Genomic DNA, 7,087 nt, shown 5'->3' with positions numbered 1-7,087 from the left:
TAATAAAGTTTTTGCACCACTTGACCCATTCAATCGATATAGTCACACTTGCTGACAGTTAACGTTATGCATTTCTTTCACGACTTGACTTCTTTCATAATCTATATGGGTTGCATCTGACCCCCCTTATGTCGTTAGTCACACTCATTATACATTGTATCTCATCTTTCTTTCCAGGTGCATTGATTTCTCTTCTGCATTACCCTTTCAGTTGCTTGCCATATTGAAAAGCACAAAATGAAGTAGTGTTGTTTTACCTAGATGTAAATATGCTTGATTGCCTTTGAGGCCAGGGTCCAAAAGTGGACATGTGCGCTGTCTGTAAGTAGTATAAACAGAATTGTAAAATATCTCAGACGTGGTCAGAAATGATTATTGCCATATTATCTCCCTCTTTCACCCATTTCGTTGAACCTGATGTAACACATGTATGCGTGCGTTGTCACGCTCTATAAGAGAGTGGACTAGAAAACCCACCCAACCCAGCACTAACAGTAATACCCAGACAACACAGACTAAAATAATTCAGAGTTCACACACATTTATTCAATCATACACAGAACTTGCCAAATAAAACCACCATAATTCCAGCCGCAACAACTGATACACTTAAATGACAGAGTGGATAAATAAACAGAAACACAGAACTTGAAGAAACGGCCGACCAGCGGAAACCAGCGTCCAGCGGTTTAAAGAATGTTATCAGTGTGCACTTAGGATATTTGATAAATAAACGAAAAATACTGAAGCACTCTGCACAACACAAGAAAAGACGATGACTTGAACAGCGAAAACTGAAGACAGATGAAAACAGATGAAGACAACAAAACTAGAGCACAAACGATGACAGTGATGAGAAGAGGGCAGCAGGAAGACAGCAGTCAGCAGACAACAGGAGCACCAACGCTGTCCAGCCAACACAGGCTGAAGAGGGAAAAGAACAGGAAGTGGGACGCTGCAAACTGCCAACCGGGTACTACTACCCTGATGCTGGAAATAAAATTAAAAAAACAAAGACGAGACATATCCAGCAGGGCACTCTTACCCTCCTAGCTGGAGCACACAGAACAGGGATACATGGCCACCCGGAGGAAAAGCGATCCTCACTTGAGGGTGTCAACCAGTCAAAAAGCCCTAAACCCAACAGACACGACCTTCCTCCAAGAAGGCCGTGGGCGAAAAGCCTAGAGAAGTGTCACTGACAGAACAGAAAGGCTTGAACCTCTGCTCAGCAGTGACAGGAACGCAACACATGACTCCACGATTGCACGTGAAAAACGTACAACCAGGAGTCACACATACAAAAAGACAAGCAAGCCGGGGAGAGTAAGCAGGGAAGGACATGCACAAAGCAGAACTTCACACGTGATTGACATGAGTTGTGACATGTGTACATTTGTACTAGTACTGATTGTGAATGTACGTGTGCATCTGCTGTTGTATGTGTCTGTATGGGGTGGGGGTGTCTATATATGTCATATGTAGATGATGATATGTGGTCAAAAATGATTATTGCCATATTATCTCCCTCTTTCACTCATTTCGTCAAACCTGGTGTTATGTCATTCCTTTCTTAACAGTCAGTATGTGTTGTTCTTTCAATTTCAGGGAAGAATGTCACATGGAGATCAGTGTTGAGGTACTTGTGTGTGGAGAGCAGCTGCTAGCAGTGCTAGTGGGGGATACTTCTGACGCTTCCACATGGAAGAACATCCAGGAGATGAGCCAGCAGTTGGCTGACCTCAAACAAAAGCAACATCTGCAGGTCAAGGAAGATGTTAAGTGTAGGTTGGTCCATTAGCAGTTCTGGCATTTGACATTCATATATTTTTTCTTCCTTTTTTACCATTGCTGAGCTACCAGTCTGTAAGAATGTTTTCATTGATGACTCATGCTTGTCTTGATTCTTGCATACCATGCTTTGCCAACCTGTTGTGACTATGTGAGTGATATGTTTTACATTCTTTATTTTGCTTGCCTTCTGATAACACAAAGATGGATATTCAGCTAGAATGTTTGCCAGTCAAGGATAGCCTCTTTCTGTTTTCAACTGAAGGATGGCATTTGGAGTGGTTTTCTCTGCTAGTGTTGGAAATAAACATATGATTTTGAGTTTCTCAATATAATCACATCTTTAATGCCTCATCAGGCCATTCAGAAAATTAGTTTATTGTAACATACAGAAAAAGTAGGGTTGGTTGTCAGGATTTTGTTTACAACTGAAAAAAATTGCAAGTTGAGTTGGAAACCCAGCCCTTCACACCCTGTCCCGCATCACTGCTTGTCTTCTGTCTCCAAACATGTTGTAAGGTATACTTTCTTGATGTCAAGATGTACTGTACATAGGTGTAGACTTGTGTTAATCTGAAATGGTCTTGATAACTATCCGGTTTCCATTGTTTACTGTGAAACTGATTGAGTGTGCTGGGCAACTTCATGCAACATTGCTGCAATAAAGGGAAGCAACTTGCATTAGCAACCATCATCCAGTTGAGCTTGTTTTTGTTTTTTTGTTTGTTTTTTTAACCAACATTTAAGTCAGAATTGACTGTTTTAAGTAAAAAAAAAAAAAAATAATAATAATAATTCGCACTTTTTGGGAGGCCTGGGGGGGATTGGGGGCCGGGAAGTGTTCTTTTACGTATTAATTTTCAACAGCCGCATCTTCTATTTTTTCAATATAGCAGTATCCTCATGCTGTTCATCCCAGTTCCCACAGAAATGGCCCTTCCTGAATTTGTTCTATTACAGTGCCAGTGATGAATGTCATGTCACCGTGAGGTCAGCTGCCAGAGGAGACCCTGCATCCCAGCAATGTCACTTAAATAGTGTTCAGTTATTCTTGTTTTGGTTAGATATGTGTGTTTGTGTGTATGTGTGTGTGTGTGTGCACAAGCAACTCAGATTAATTTACTTTTGATGTATAGCTGACATGTAGTTTTTGAAGGACTGGTTTGGGGTGCATTTGTGAAATGTCCAATGGTGTGCATTTATTTTCCCTTGACAGACCTGACCAGTGATAACCAGTGATGATGAATCTCACAGTGGAAAATATGTCTCAGCACATGACATTGCCAGTACAGAAGCATCATTAATGACCCAAGTGGATTCAGTACGCTCACAGTCAGCAGTGGTCATCCAAGAATGTGAGCAACTGAAAGAACGGCTGACCGGGGCACAGAAAAAGCAAGAGGCTTTGAGGGACCACTGACACACTATGAAAAAGGCTAAAGCGGCTGCATTGCCAAAAGCTCAGTGAGAACCAGTGTTGCAGTTTTTGTTTTTTTTATTTGTTGTTTTAAAAATGTATGGACTGAAACAACTTTAAAAGAATGTTCTGTTTGAAAATGTAAACAGCATCTATAACATGTACTGTGGTCAAGTGCAACAAGCAGGCACACACATTTTTGGTGAAGATAAACTTCAGCTCACTATCCAAGAAAAGAAAAATAAATGAAAACATAACTTGGCAGGTTTCAAGAACCATGTATTGTTTTATAACAATGATTCAATAATCATTGATAATCATCACTGAATCAATTACTTTGAGAAGATTACTTGTTGAGTTTTGGAGATTATTTTATTTATATGATGGTTGCAAGCTCTGATGGGAAGAGCTCAGCAGCATTCACAGGCTTGAAAATGTGTGCCTTGTCTTGATTTGAGAAGCAGAAGTTGTTGTTGTGCTTGTTTTTTGTTCATTTGACTGTCATGTACACATTTTATTTTCAGGTGTGATGCCAGCCTATACAAAAACATCACTAACTTACGCTGGCATTTCAACTCTGAACCTCATGAAGTGAAAGGATGTATCCTTATTCTTAAAGATGGTCTTGATTTTCTTATTCTCTCTTTTTCTTTAGGATTTTACTTTGAGGTTTCCACTCCAGAGAGGCTGCTCAGTTTATCATGAAATATACCTGGGGTATATAAAGTTGAATATATATATATATATATATATATATATATATATATATATAGAGAGAGAGAGAGAGAGAGAGAGAGAGAGAGAGAGAGTAACATCTTTATGGGTTTTTCCCTTTCTGTTTGATAATGTGATACATTTCTGTTTCATGTGGAATGCCTGTTTCTTCTATCCTCAGGCATGTTAGAGCAACAAAGAAAAAAAATATAGCAAAGAATACAAAGCTAAAATTCATTATACCTTAACTCACTGTCAGATATATACAACAATGATGTCAAGACATTTTGCTTGAATTCCCAAGAAGTTTCCAGATTCTTCATAACTACATATGGGATTTGATTGAAGAGGACTGGTGACTTATCTCTTCATGACACGAAATTCAGCAGTTGATGTTATGTGAAATATGTAAAAATGAAATATCTGTCAATCCCAATTTTACTTTTTCACTCAGAACTGTGCATGGATCCATTTTCAAACTATAATCCAACTCCTAATACAGATGACTGAATGCATTCAATGTAAATGACTAAATTCATTTTCATGTATCCAACAGCTATCATATTTTTGTTCTTTATTACAGGTAATGCCTCTGCAGTGGGTGTCTGCAGCTGTATGATCTATTTTGTTGTCCTGTGTGTCATGGAAAATCATCTTCTCAGTGTTGAATATTGCACTGGATGGTTCTGAAGATCACCAGACTCTGGAATGGTTCCCACAGACATGTCTGCTTCATTGCAATATTCTGCTGTGTAGAGACGATAAACCGAGGTCCCGTGTGCAGCACGCACTTGGCGCACTGAAAAAGAACCCATGGCAACGAGAGTGTTGTCCTCTGGCGAAATTACGTAAAATGAAATCCACTTTCATAGGTACACAAATATGTAAGCATGCACTCAAGGCCTGACTAAGCGCGTTGGGTTATGCTGCTGGTCAGGCATCTGCTCAACAGATGTGGTGTAGCGTGTATGGATTTGTCCGAACGCAGTGACGCCTCCTTGAGAAAGTGAAAGTGAAACTGAAACTGCTGTGTAACTTGATGTGATAACAAGGCGGAAAAAAGAAGATGATATAAAACAATGATAGTGATAATGATGTGGATTGATTGGGATTTAAATGATGCTCCATTTAGAGTACACAGAAAAATCATGAATTTTCCTTACATGGACAAAATATATGAAAATCACTGAACCTGTTATCTTGCAAAATAAACACTCCAAACTTTCTACAGAACTTCATGTTTCAAGGGGATTGGACATAAGTATACAATAAATAATTTTATATTATGTGGATTTTGGAAGATGATGTAGAATGGTTAACAATTTACGAAGAGATGTTCTGTTAACAGTTTTGTCACAGAAGGAAGCGGAGGTTAAGGGGCAGACTGAGGGGGGGAGGGTGTCATAAGTACAACAGGGTCAGCACTCTTTCTTCTTTCAGAAAATTTAGAAGAAAAAAACCAAACCCTATTTTGTCACCCATATCTATCTGAGTTTAAAAAGTATTGACTGTTATATATATAGAGAGAGAGACAGAGAGATATATAGATAGATAGATAGATACACACAACTCAATTACTTCCTGTCACATGTGTTTGACCCAGGGAATACTCATACTAATAATTACACTTTTTTACAGCCTCACAACATTTATTTACACACACATGAATTACTTATTACAACAGCACTTCATGTTTGTTCCATTTTCTTCTGTATCTTCGTTTCTTTTTTCTTCCTCTTCTTTTACTTTCTTCCTTCACTTTCTTTCCTCCTCTCTCTAGCCATCAACATGTCTGAAAGCTCCGGGCTTGGTCGCTGTTAACACGTTATCTCCTCTCTTCTACACAGTATCAGTGTCCATGTCTTGTTATGTTTATTTTTCCATTCTTTTTTTTTCTTTTGTTTCTTACACCTGTTTCCTACTTCACAAACACTGGACAGTCTGGCCTTACTGGATTTCAGCAAGGCTTTCGACAACGTGCCACACAAGAAACTTCTCAAATAGCTGTCCCACTATGGTGTCAGAGGCCACATCCATGGCTGGTTCCGATACTTTCTTACCAGTCACACCATGAAGGTCATCCTGAATGGTGAAGAATCAAGAGGATTAACAGCTGACTCTGGCATCCCGTAGGTTACAGTGCTCAGCCCTTTCCTGTTCTTATGTCAACAACCTGCCAGCATCAGTCAAATGCCAAGTGCGCCTCTTTACAGATGTCTGCTTAGTCTGCCGTCAGATAAGACCAATGCTGATCACCTTGCTCTACAGGAGGACCTTAACCAGCTTGAGAGGTGAGCAAAAGACTGGAGCATGCGCTTCAGCACAAGGAAGTGCTATATTGTACCACAATCAAGAAGATTGACTTTTTCTACAACCTTTCCGTGAAATGCTACAGCAAATCAGTACAATACCCTGTTTTGGTGTGATGGTATCAGATGACCTAAAGTGGCACTCACATCGCTAGGACTACCAAAAGAAATCAATATGACTCTCAGCTTTCTGCAATGTAACCTACTACATTGCCCTCAGACCTGTAGGAAGACTGCACACACAGTACTTGTATGATCCATCATCTAATATGCAGCAATAGTATGGGGCCCCTACCAACTGGCTGATGTAGTGTGGAGTGTTGGCCTAGTGTTAACACCTCCACCTAGAAAGCGAGAGAATCTGAAGGCACTGGTTCAAATCCCAGACTTGCCAGTAATTTCTCTCCTTCCACTAGACCTTGATTTGTGGTCTGGACACTAGTCATTCAAATGAGATGATAAACTGAAATTCTGCGTGCAGCATGTACTTAGCACATGTAAAAGAACCCATGGCAACAGAAGGGTTGTCCCTGGCAAAATTATGTAGAAAAATCCACTTCAATAGGAAAACAAATAAAATTGCAGGCAGAAAAAAAAAGAAAAAAAAAGGGTTTTGCTCTCAGTGTTGTGACACTCTCTCCATGGTGAGAGCAGCCTGAATTTCACACAGAGAAATCTATCGTAATACAATACAAAATAGAACGAGCAGCAGAAATAAAGAACTCAGCTGTGTCTCCACCAAGCTGAAGGAGCTACAGCTCCCAGGCCCACAAGAGAGATGTTGAGACCTCCGACTCTCCTTTTTAACCTTCACTGTGCCTTGTGAGTGAAAAATTACCCACACTTTCATTTAAGT

The 7,087-nt window shown here is 39.8% G+C and overlaps 1 protein-coding gene across 1 annotated transcript in view; it reads right to left on the bottom strand.

Moving 5' to 3' along the window:
- LOC143292602 (uncharacterized) overlaps positions 1-7,087 on the bottom strand; it is a 204,591-nt gene that overhangs the window by 131,864 nt on the left and 65,640 nt on the right. The window lies entirely within an intron of this gene.

This window comes from Babylonia areolata, chromosome 18 (assembly GCF_041734735.1).
Source record: "Babylonia areolata isolate BAREFJ2019XMU chromosome 18, ASM4173473v1, whole genome shotgun sequence".
NCBI lineage: Eukaryota > Metazoa > Mollusca > Gastropoda > Neogastropoda > Buccinidae > Babylonia > Babylonia areolata.
This window is presented reverse-complemented; position numbering and strand designations above follow the sequence as displayed.